The following is a 13,021-nucleotide window of genomic DNA, read 5'->3' as shown; positions in this document are numbered from 1 at the left end:
CCCTACTAAGTCCCTCCTTCTCTCAGCCTCTATCCCTCTCATACATCCCTTCACCCCCTCCGTCACCCCCTCCCTCCCTCACAGCACTTTTATCCAACCCTCTCCCGATAATGTCCTCTTTGTCTTTAACTTGGTTTGATCGCAAAATTTCCAATTTGATACATTGGCTGGAATTTAACAGAGAGATGCGGGAATGAATCCTAGAACCCGGAAATTATTTAGCATTTTAGCACTTAAGGTTCCCTTTTCTCTTGAACATGTTTTAGTTATAATCCTGAAATAAGGTCTGACGTTAGTTAGTTTACGAGAATGTTACGATTTGTTATACGACATAAAATACGCCATGAAATCTGGGAATGTCCAAAGCTTCTATGTGTCATAAAAATGGGGTTTGTTAGGGTAAGTGACCAATTCGGCGTGATGACACTAAACGTCATCATGCCGAACATTAGCAACCTTTAGCTTGGCGGTGTCCATGCACAGTCATGTGACCGTTGAACTAGTTTTATAGCCTAGTTTTAGCTTTTTATTTCTGCATTTGCGGTTCAAAAATCACAAGTAATGTTAATATGTGGAGATTATTCTGCTGAAAAAACATGTTAGTAAACTTGTGTTTGCCACAGAACTTCCTGCACAATATAGAAAAAATACGTCATCACTGCAACACCCTGTTATATACTGAATGTATTTAAGGGTAAATCACAGAGTAAAATGGTTCCTAACTTTAAAGAAATCAAATCTGCTTTCTTTACAGCAGTGAGATGAAAACATTTACAGTGATCTCCTGTAATCCTGTTAATGCTTCATTCACATCATGTTGGCAGAGGGCAGAGTAGTAAGAAGTGATTAACCCCCACTGATCCACCTGGGGGTGGGGGGAGGGCATGCATCCTTAGTAGATGGTTACCCTATTGCTAGCCTTGTAGCCACACTATTTACTTAGCTTACATAGCATATCTGCTACTATAGATGAATATGATATGTATGTAGTTAGGCCATTTTGAATAGTCAGTACTGTTATATTGGTATGCATTTTCATTCGCCTGCCATGAGAACAAATGCTAATGTTTTGCAATTGAATGCAACATAAAGCAAGAATAATCGAATAATCGAAACAAAAGGAAATTTAAATGATGTCAAATATTAGTTATTTAAAATAATGAGTCATAACTATATAAAAAATGTTTTACCAACAAAAGATATAGAAAATGATGACTATGGCAGCAATACACTAAAATCACAAAGTTACATAAGTGTATATATATATATATATATATATATATATATATATTCTTTTACTGCTAAGCCATAAAGTTGGAGCCATCTCATGCTTAGCTAACCACGTCCAGACACAGTTAACAATAATGATAGATTTTCTGTGAGGGAAGAAAAACAAATAGTTGAGAGCAATATTGTCAAAAATGTAAATTAAATATTAATGCGACCTATTCTCTGTGTTTCTCATTCCCTCTGTTGGAATTGAAACCAAAGTTCTCATATGTTTATCTTGCAGAGCCTCTTCCTCTCTATTTATTTTATTCCCCATACCCCCCGCCTCCCCCCGGCCATCCCTGGAGGTATAGATAGTTCAGAGCTGTTGACAATGTTTCAGTCGAGAAGAATCCAGGCAAACGCTTTATCTGCTGTTTTTGTTTTGTTGTATTGTAGCAACGACGCTATCTGACTGCAGCTCCCCTGGGCTTCTCAACACGGCTCTCTTGCACACGAACGCACGCATGCACACACACACACACACACACACACACACACACACACACACACACACACACACACACACACACACACACACACACACACACACACACACACACACACACACACACACACACACACACACACACACACACAAACAAATGTGCATGAACATACACACAAACACAGGATAACTTTAATATGTATGACTTGTAAGCAGTAGGCCTTTTAAAAACACAGACGTGACATTAATTAACGGCCACACATGCAGCAGGTGAACACACATGGGCACACACACACCCACACCCACACACGTACAAAGACTAAATTGGGGATTAGTGCCACCCCCCTCCCCTTTCTGAAAGCTTTCGCTACAGGGGTCTCTGGTGCCACAAAGACCCTCATCCAGCTCCTATCTTAACCAATTACACACTCAACATGTGATACTGTGTTTCTGAGCGTGTGTGTTCCCAGGGCTGGGAGGGTTTCCTTACAAAAGGAATTCCATTACAATTACTAGTGACCTGTAAAAAATCATAATCAGTAACCCAATATAAATGTTATGTTACTTTGGGATTATCAAGATTCCAAAGGATTCCAAAGGAGGCGTTTCAGGCAGGGAGTGTGTTGTAGAGAAACTTCCTCTGGAGGGAACACAGGGATTTTAACCTTTGCAGACCATTTACATGCACTAAAACCTCTTATACCCAGTACAGGTGTCAGGCTTCTGAACTGAACACAAGATGAAGACACTGGGAAACGCAGATGGTGGGATGGTAAGTGGTTTTATTCAACAAAAGGTGGGCTGATGTAAATTGTAGGGAGGCAGGGAACAGGTTGTCAGATTCCCCTACAAAACACGGAGAGCTGGTGTTAGAAAATACAGCAGGCAGGCAGGCAAAAGGCAAAAAGGCAAATGGACTAGTAACAACAAACCATGTATGGCAACGATCCGGCAGAGACTGGCTGTTGCGGCAGGCTTACATACTGGAGCTGTCTTGATTGCTGGGCAGGTGTGCTGATTGTTGATTAGGACCAGGTGAGTGGAAGCTGGATGGAAGACAGGAGGGGGGAAGGGGGGAAACAGACAAAACCCAAACAACACACCAAGCACTCATCATTCATACTGAAAGCAGAAAAACAAATAAAAAAACACATCAAACTAGGCATACATGAGTCAAGAGTGAGGACCCATGACAACAGCAAAGGAAAAACCCTGAAAAGCATAATGTATTATGTCTGTTTCTCCCAAAGCCTGCCGTACAAACCTAATCCTTGTCCGACTTTCTTCCTGTCTTTCTTTATCTCATTGAAGGAGCACTGTGGTTACCTCACAGGCACGGTTTTGCCTGGTTTCAAATGTTTCAAACACTCTCCAGTCAGATTCAGCACAGCAGGACAGTTTGTAAAACCAGTCTTCATTAATCTATGACTGAATGTGAGGGATTCTAACAGCATGTTCTGCCCACAGCTGCTTTAAAGTATGGAAGCTTCTTCACTTCATGAAATCCCTGCAGTATGTGAAGGCAGAAAGAATGATGAACCTGCAGCCTATGAGCCTCTGAACGCGGTGCTGTTTATTCACAGCTGCTGCTACAGTATAGCCACTCTGAACTCCACACACATCATATGCTCTGTTAATACTTCATTCTGCTTTTTTGATAGGGCACTGGGTGAAAGATAGTCTATTTCGGACTCTGAGCCCAGCTGTAGTTCCAAAAGGGGCGTGTACATTGACGTGGACTTGATTATGTAGATAAAACGCAGAATGTGTATATCTCTTGTGAAATGCAAATATTGTTTTTCCTCAGGAGGGTCGTTTTGTTGAGCTCCGGCAGCACTAGTCATGGAAAGCAGTATCACAACCTCTTGATCTGATCTCGTAGAGTATTATCAAAGATAGCTTTACTAGGCGAGTAAGAAACAAATGTTTGGATAAGCACTGTCATCTCTAAGTGAGCAACTTAAATGATGATGCTAAATAAAAGGAATGTATAAAGTCATCGGCAGCCACCTTGGACTACCGGCCGATCTGTGATTCCACTGACACTGATTTTATCCAACCCCCAAACATTATGCATTACATTAATGCACATCATGCAAACAGTATCTTGTTTCTATTTAATATTGTTAATCCTACACAACATGTTGCACATTTCTCCTCCACTACCTCGTTTTATTTAATATGCAAAGCTCTCCACTTTGAATATAGTGTTGGTCCTACTTTTTTTACATTTTACTATACCTCACATAATTAGATTTTGTGTAAATATTGTCTTTATTTTTCATTTGTTATAATAGTCTTAAAAACTTTTTTTTAAATTGCTTTCATAATAGTTATATTTTTATTATTTATGTGCTAAGCATTCTTCTTTCTGTGTCTTTGTATGCACCATATATACCAAAGCAAGTTCCTTGTACGTGTAAACCTACTTGGTAATAAAACCAATTCTGATTCTCCAGAACTCACAGATGGCCAGTTGAAGCGTGGTCAAGGTAAGCGGGTGGAAGTATGGCTGGTGGATGTTTGTATGGCACATTGACTCTGAGTCCGATCATGAAACACAACAGTCCCAGATCCTGTTTGACCTGAATGGTGATATTTTTTGCTGCATTTTTAGTTTTTTTGACCGGCTGTGGCTCAAGATGTAGACGGACCAATCCGAGGGTTGGTGTTTTTATCATCATAGCCTATAATATTTAAACCTAAATATAGAAAATTAAAATTAAACCCTTTCTTTCCCTAACTCACTCAACTGTTCGTCTCTGCAGAGACACACATTCTTTAATTCTTATGTTGCTATGTTCAGGACGTTTCTGGACTTCAACATAGAGCCATTTGGCCCCATGTGGGTTTGTAACCCTCGGCCAATAAGCAGTGCAACTTCTCCTTACCAGGTTACCAAGTAATGTCACCTTGTCACGTCCCAGCCATGTTTTGGCGGACCAGGAGCTTAGACAGGAATTAGGGGATTGGGGTCAAAATGCAGGTAAAGGTCAATTATAAGAAGAAAATAAATACTGTAAAGGTAATATTCAGGCACTCTCCCTCTTCTGAAATCAACAGAGAATCACAGTGCTTGCTTTGTAGAATTTGACAACTTGGTGCATATAATAAAGGAAACATAAAAATTGTTACATTAAAACTAGCATTTGGGTAAGGACACAACTCTTTAAAACAACTCACACAATAAACAGCAATTATGGAATCAGATGTCCGAGGGAAATCCGTGTTTCTGAGTTTATAGTTGTGCAGTCTACACTGTTTTTATTTCTAATAAAGAGTAATCCCTCATCTTAATTAAGTCCTATCCAGTGGGCTATGGGATAGTGCCTGTCTAAGAATGATAAACTGTATTTTTATGAAAACACACACATTAACATAAAGGCACACACAAGTCATTCATTTATGCTACAGGACAGTTGGCGCTCTGCTGGTAGAGATGTAATATTTCTCTTAAAGGCATTAATAAATCAAATGCACTCTCCCCCCTTCATCAGCACAAATAAATTGAGAGCAGCCTTGAGGTCAAACCACACACACACACACACACACACACACACACACACACACACACACACACACACACACCCAACACACACACACACACACACACACACACACACACACACACACACACACACACACACACACACACACACACACACACACACACACACACACACACACAAAAGTACTTGCTGTGTGTGTGTGTTTCTGAGCAGTTTTCAGTACATGTGCACATGTACAGTAATGTAGATGTTGGGCATTCAACATGCAACCTGATGTTGTTTTGTCCCCACAAAGTAAATTAAAGTGGTCAAGGATCAAGTGATTATGAGTGGACTGACAGTGCAAATATATAAATATATATGTGTGTGTGACTGTGTGTGTTTGTGTATGTGTGTTGTTCTCTGGCAGCTCTTGCACAGATGGTATGGCAGGCCCCTTGAGAGATCCACAACTTAATCCCTCAAACACATGGTGGGCTTTATCAGATAGTTTGTGTGTGTGTGTGTGTGTGTGTGTGTGTGTGTGTGTGTGTGTGTGTGTGTGTGTGTGTGTGTGTGTGTGTGTGTGTGTGTGTGCGCACACGCATGTGTGTGTGTGTCAGGGGACACAGAGAGGGTGGTTTAATGGTGCAAGAAAATTATGTGTGTGTTTGTGATTGCTAAAGGCTCCAAATATAACATTTCTATGTCAAGATTATCGGTGTGACATGAGTGCACTGCTGTGAGTACGCTTCTTGTTTTTTATTGTAATTTATATATATAATTTGCACACACACACACACACACACACACACACACACACACACACACACACACACACACACACACACACACACACACACACACACACACACACACACACACACACACACACACACACAGTTTCCTTTGTAAAACTTTTACTCATTTGTTTTGAATGTAATTTATAAAGCATATACTGTATTTGATGCCGCTATTTGTAACACACATCTTTGATTTGGTCATCAGGATAGGAAGTAGTGAGCAATTATTTATGGGTGAGTGAACAGTGATGCGAGGCCCTGGTCAAACTGAATGTGGGACAGTGAAGTTTATCCAAGCATTCCTGTAAAGCCCAGAGTTGGGATGTGGGACAAGATGAGAAGACTGAGAGAATATCTCCAGGCTGTAAACACGCTAACTGCCAGCTAGCAAGTCTTTTATCTCGTCCCTAAGGGGACAATAATGTTACACAGTGTATTTAAAAAGATGTATTTGTTCCACTGAGTCTTGTCTCATTGTTAATCATATCCATGTTCAGTTTATAATAAAGACAAACAGAGCTAAATAAAAGTGGATTGTGAAACATCGCTAATGAGCTATGATTTCCCAATAGGTAAGAACTGTTTACTGTAGAGCGCTTGCTGTAATTCAATGGCACAAACAAACTTCTCAAAGTTCAACATGATGTGGAAAAAGTGATAACTAGAGCAAATCCCCAATCCATGATACTAAAGATTGCTTTTTAACTCAGTGTTAAATATATCAAAGTGATGACATAAAATACCCACACGGACTGAAGTCAGTGATGAGTGGGGAGGTTCATGGCTGTTGAGGCACTGACTCATTCAGAGTCAGATTTACAGAACAGCAGCAACAAGAAACTTTGGGCTCACATACACCCTCCTCTTCAGAGTACTGTCTCACCTTGTGTCTTTTCGCTGTGGTTTTATGTCAAATCAGCAAGACTAAACATACAAAAGTCATTTATGTTTGGTAGATTATTTCTTTGTTGTAAGAATAGTTTTTGGCAATAAATCTTTTACCGTTGGAAAGAGTGTTTATTTCCCATTTTAAATGGTGCCCCATTTGTGGGGAACATGCATGTGTGGGAGGAGCAGCAGAGCTGAGTATGTGGAGTACGCCCATGAAAAATGTGCAAACCTCTCTGCATATGCCAAACAGCCTGTTTTTGCTTTTGACTCTTGGTTGATTGGATGATTGAAGTCTGATGAAACAAGACATATTCGAAATTGAACAATGTATTCATTTAACAAACAGCCTCAGTAGTGTCAGACATAACCATCCACAGCCACAACAGCCTGGCACCTCCTCCCCATGCTGGTCACCAACCCGGTCACACACTGCTGTGGGATTGTCAATTCTTTCATGGTCGCAACCCACATACTCATGCTCATCCGACAAAAGCATGTTCTTCACAAATGTTGCACCATTTCAAAGGTAAATGAACAGGCTTTCCAACGGTATACGATGTATTGCCATTTATTGGAATCAAACTGCAAATACATTGACTTTTTAAAAATAAATGTACTTGATTTTTTACCTGACGGAAGTGAACAAGCCTTGATATCCGCTTGTTTCTCCCGCTGTTTGAATCCTCTTCTGTCTCTCTTTGTAAGTGTGGACCTGCAATAAATGAAGATGGCTTTATTTGGTTTGGTATTAATAGTCAAAGAGAGACATTTGTCATGTGTTTGTTAGGTTGACCCTCTGTTTTTGTATGTCATTTCCTGTCTAAGCAGTATAACTAGCTAACATGCTAGCCTTTATGTGATGTGGTCTTTTCAGATAGAGCATGCACAGTTTGTACACACAGGTGACAAATATACTCTTTATTCTTATTAATCTGCAAATGACAAAGGACAAACAATTCAAAATAAATAATTATATAACAATGAATATAACACACTGTATACATAATATTGCCGTTACCAAAGACCTATGCTGATTTAGACAGATCAGCAATGACAAACAATATACAATGTTTGCTGCTGGTCCATCTGAGCTTTAACTTTCTATGCTCTATCAATTTGTTTGTCTCTAATATGGGCAATCAATTTCATATAAAAAAGGTGCTGGGGACCCTTTATTCAGATAAAGAAAGTAATGTACTTTTATTAATCCTCGAGGGGAAATTCGAGAATTCTGCATTTGAGCATCCTATTGTTAGGAGCAGTGGGCTGCCCGGGGAGCAGTGAAGGGAACGGTGCCTTGGTCACCTTGGGACACCACGGTAGCACTTGGTCTTTCGGGGACTTGAACTGGTGACTTTCCAGTCCCCAGTGCAAACAAAGTCTCACATTTTTCAAAATTAAAAAAATGGTGGTGACAAAATGGGGCATTGTGTAGGATTAAGTAATGATATGTTATTATTCTCTCAATGAGCAATATGTAATGAGTATTTTAAGAATTTAGCAAATAAATTCCCCAACATGGCAAACTCCATGGCCCAGTTTGTTTAACATTTGTTTTGCTATGTGTATTCTGATAGCCTGTGATCTGTGATTTTCTTATTTATGTATAGACGTATGCATTGCTATGATGGATTAATGCTGCACATATTGGAGCTTGCAGATGCTTTTCCTATCATCAATCATTGAATCTGATCTCTGGACTCTGCACCAGATCCTGTATTTGCCGAGCAGAAATCTTTATGTTATCATATAGCATACATAGGACATGATACAATCCTTTTCAAAGGTTGCATAGAGGTATGCTCTCCTCACGACTAGTAATGTTGATGTGAAAAACAGGAAGGTTAGAAATTCAAATGTATTTTCTGTAAGAAATACCATGATTTCGATCTCCACTCATCAGTCAGATCCTTCTTTCCTTTTAAAATGTAACCCCCCACCCCCCCTCCACTGCGCTGTTTTGACAGTTTGTAATGAATGAGGGGACAGGGGCAGGCTGCGGCAGAAAGGCTTCTCCCAGGAGGGAACTCTTGTCCTTGGATGCAGATGGCACCCCGCCAAGGGCATATTATGTTCTTTTTTTGGTTGAAATCATATGTCTGCAGGCACTGGTGTTACTGTCATGTTTTTGCATTTCTTCATCATTTCCCTCCAGTTTGTTTCACTTGAGTGATTAAAAAGGGTACTTTCACGTGATCCCTGGAGACACAGCCACACAATACAGCTACAGCCAATCATTTAAGAAAACCCTACAGTCTGAGATCATCGCAGTACAAGACAACACTTTCAATATAAACTAATTATGGGGTGATAAAGAAGACAAAAAACATCATTACATTTCATTTGGCTGAGGCGTTTATCCAAAGCGACTTACAATAAGTGCAATAAACATAGAGAATCAAACTCCGAACCACAAGGAAAGTGCAGATATGCCATGTTGATTGTCTTCTTCGAGAAATGTGAATACCCATAATTCTAAGAATTCCAAGAAGTTACGAAAACTTCACGAGCATTAGGAATTCAAGATCGGTCGCTCGGATAAGGCACCGACCATTCAAAATGGCATCGACCGTTCATAATGCCATCGACCGTTCATAATGGCATCGACCGTTCTGAAAGGCGACGACCGTTTACGAGACGGAAATTTGCGGCTCCGCCTATGCTAACATGGCAGGGATGGCGGGTTATTGTCTGCTTTCAAATAATAAATTGGTAAGTCTTTCAGGATATTAATACATCATTGCTTAATGGAGATGCAACTCACCATAAAAAAAACTACGTGCAAAATGAGATGGCAAAAAAGTTATTGGTCTCCATGAGTAAGATGCTCACCAGTAACTTTTTCAGGTTGTATTGTCGCCGTGTTTCCTCCCTTTGTGATTACCTGCTCTGTTTTGATCAGTTTCACCTGTCGCTAATCACCCTTCATCCCTTTTTTATTTAACCCTGCTTGGTCTGCTTGCTGTAAGAACCCCAGCTAAATCCCCAGTGCTAATTCGTATTAGATAATTACCTCTCTAAATTATTTTCTCTTAGTCAGTGGTCAGATTTTTGTTGTTATTTTGGACAGTTTCCTGTGGACATTCTTGATTTCTTTAAGTAGAGACAGTTACCTAAACCTTAACATGTACAAATATTTACATCAGTTTGCCATTGTTTGTGACACAGACAGTCAGTATAATAATTATAGAATGGATGGAATAAGTCGTTGACTCAATGACATGTAATCGTTCACCAGCTGTAAATAAAATAGTCCACTGAAGAAGCAAATACTAATGGACCAATGTCAACATGCAGAATAAATTGGACATGAATTTTTAAGCAGGAGGAAATAACATCAAATTATTCAACTACATGTTTAACACTTAGAGCTTGATTTACTTAATTTGTAGAGAAAAGAGTACATCCCCAATGTGACATGCATATTATGGCTTTCATAGTGTCTGCTCAAGCACTTAAGACTCTTGTGATTGCATTTCATACACATACCGATTCAAATCAGATGCACATCTTTAAAATCCCTACATGTGTTTCTCACAAATGAGGCTGTGCAAATTCAGATTCTGTCCAGTTCCCTGAACTCCTTCAACACTTAACTTCTCCAAAGTACTGTAATGCATTAAACTTAAGGTTGAGATAAAGATAAAGATTCAGCATCATTATCAGCAGATCAGATGAGAGAAGGAGACACATGGTATACTGGAATCTCATATCGCCATCAGAGCGATCAAATTACAAAATCGCCTAGGGGCACTAGGGTGTCAAATCAAGGTGGATTGCATCAACGGCAGAGGCCATTTGTGCCAGCCATAGGTGATGAAGGGGCTTGAAAAGACTCCCTGGATTTTCGTCCTTTTTTTTCAGTTATCTTTCTAATATGGTGAATCTGCCAAACTGAATCCCACTCCACCTGCCAGCTAAGGGGCGGAGACTATAAATAGCCTGCTCACCCTTTAGTTCATCCTTTGCACTCCCTGCCAGCACACCAATTTAACCCTGTGTCCTGAGTTTCCTCCACATATCCTGAAGTGTGCGTCTTCAAGTTAACGTGAGTGGTCAATTCATTGTTTATTGTTTCATTTGTATGCCTTTGTGGTAGTTTTGCTGATCCCTTTGTTCTCAGACATGTGCTAGGAGCCATGTGGGAATTGTTTGTTACTTTGCTGTTTAGTTGTGGATTGCGTATTCACACATGATTGTTGCTTGTTCGTTGCCTTTGCTGTTTAGTTCTGAATTGTGTATTTGCACATGATTGTTGGTTTCTCTGTTTGATTGACCACTTCGTTATTTAATTGTAGTTGTATTGTTTCTTTGTTTTCTCATGCAGCACACAAAATAATCAAGACCAAAAGGGAAAATAAATACTGGTTCTTGCATTAAACCCTGCCTTCTCCTTGCCTCATTGCATCCTTGCCCTTTGGGTCTTCTGACCGAGACCCTGTCTGCTCGCCACACTCACTCTCCCTGAACCAAATCACCCCTACAGTTCCTTCAATGGTCCTTCGAGCCGGATACTGAGTGAGTGATACCATGGCAGGCAACGGTAAGGAGTCAAGAGAGTTGACGTTGCCAGAGAAGGCCCCCCAAGCTGGAACCAGAAGTGAGGGGACGGTATCCAGACCTACACGAGAGAGACGTCCACCTGACCGCTATGGCTTCCTGGATCCTGATGGGAAACTCTCCAGCCAGCCCAAAAGCCTCCCTCGTCACAGCCAAGCAGCCGTACTGCCGCCTCCACCCCCAGGTGCTGTTGATGTCCAGGCGGATGACCATGAAAACCCTGATCAGACGCTGAGAGAGAACACAGCCGCTGAGGAACGAGGAGTGGAGGAGGAAGAGACGACAGTCGAGGAGGAAGAAGAAGAGGACTATGAAGTTACCCACGACTATGTCCAGCTTGAATCAGCAGCTCTTCAGCCCGCTCCACTGCCCGCTCCCCTGCCCGCTCCACTGCCCGCTCCACAGCCAGCTACACAGCCAGCATCTGCTCCGATCCACCTGAGAGATGTGAGACCTGGCAGATCCAGGGGCAAGAGCGACAAGCGTGAGCCACCACCAAGGTCGAAGACGGCCTTCTCTTCTAGCTCCACTTATGCTAGTGGAAGCTCCCGAAGCTCACGCAGGAGCCAACAGGTGGAGCTCACCCCACAACAGGCGGCCATGGTCGATGAGAGGAGGAAACTTGGAGAACTGCAGGAGATACAGCGTCAGATTGAGGAGGAACAAGCTATAGATGAACGGGCACAAGAACTGGATAGGCGAGCACAAGAAGCTTTGAAGGAGAGAGAGAGGATGACCCGGTCTCTTACTCTACAGCGACGACTACGGAAAGTCCGAAGAGAACTGGAAGAGGCTCGATTAATCACATCCTTCACTGGGGATGTAGGAATGACCACAGAACATCCACCCGCTCCGCCAGCTATGTCCAGTGTGAATGACCCACCTCAAGTGCTTGCTCCTTTTTCCCTGAGCTCCAGAGTCCTGGATTCAGCTGAACCTGTTGATCTGTTCTCCGAGCAGCAGGCTCCCCCTGAGGTTCCTCAGACATCGGTCTCCTATCAAGTTCCAGTGAGTGAACAATCTCTTTCGTACCACCACTTACCTCCAGCTGTGAGTCTACCTGTAGATGCTGTGAGTCAAGCAGCAACTTCTGATCCTACTGCTGAGAGTCACACATTACTTCAGACTTCCAGTCCCGAGCATGCGGCTCCATCACCTCCTTTGTTTCACCACATAGCGCTGACCGCACCTCGTCCGGCCAGGAGTCAGAGGCCTTCAGATCCGGTTCGTGAGAAACCTGCACCTCTTTCCTTGCCTAACCCCATTGAGAGGGTATCAGAGGGCGCTAGTATAATGGAGCTTTTAGTAGCGACTGCCTTTGGCATCCCGAAGCCAAGATTGCCTTATTTTGAGAGCGGAAAGGAAAGTGACTTTGTTCTGCTTACCATGGCGTTGGAGAATCTCTTAGATATCCACGCTCACCTTTCTGAACAGTACAAGTTTCAGGTCCTTATGGATCACTTGAGGCTGCCAAGTGCATACAAACTGGCAAAGTCCTATATGCACGCCTCAACTCCCTACACTTCCGCTCTTGCTGCCCTTAAGGCAAAGTATGGCCAGCC

The 13,021-nt window shown here is 41.7% G+C and overlaps 1 long non-coding RNA gene across 1 annotated transcript; it reads left to right on the top strand.

Moving 5' to 3' along the window:
* The first annotated feature begins 10,733 nt into the window (after window positions 1-10,733).
* On the top strand, window positions 10,734-11,280 carry LOC134865589 (uncharacterized). The gene is made up of 2 exons (XR_010165974.1): window positions 10,734-10,947; window positions 11,227-11,280. It is a non-coding gene; the product is annotated as an uncharacterized LOC134865589 (long non-coding RNA).
* The last annotated feature ends 1,741 nt before the right edge of the window (window positions 11,281-13,021 follow it).

Source organism: Eleginops maclovinus, chromosome 6 (genome assembly GCF_036324505.1).
Source record: "Eleginops maclovinus isolate JMC-PN-2008 ecotype Puerto Natales chromosome 6, JC_Emac_rtc_rv5, whole genome shotgun sequence".
In the NCBI taxonomy this organism is placed as follows: Eukaryota; Metazoa; Chordata; class Actinopteri; order Perciformes; family Eleginopidae; genus Eleginops; species Eleginops maclovinus.
Note: the sequence above shows the minus strand (reverse complement) of the source record. Positions and strands in the feature narration are given on the sequence as shown.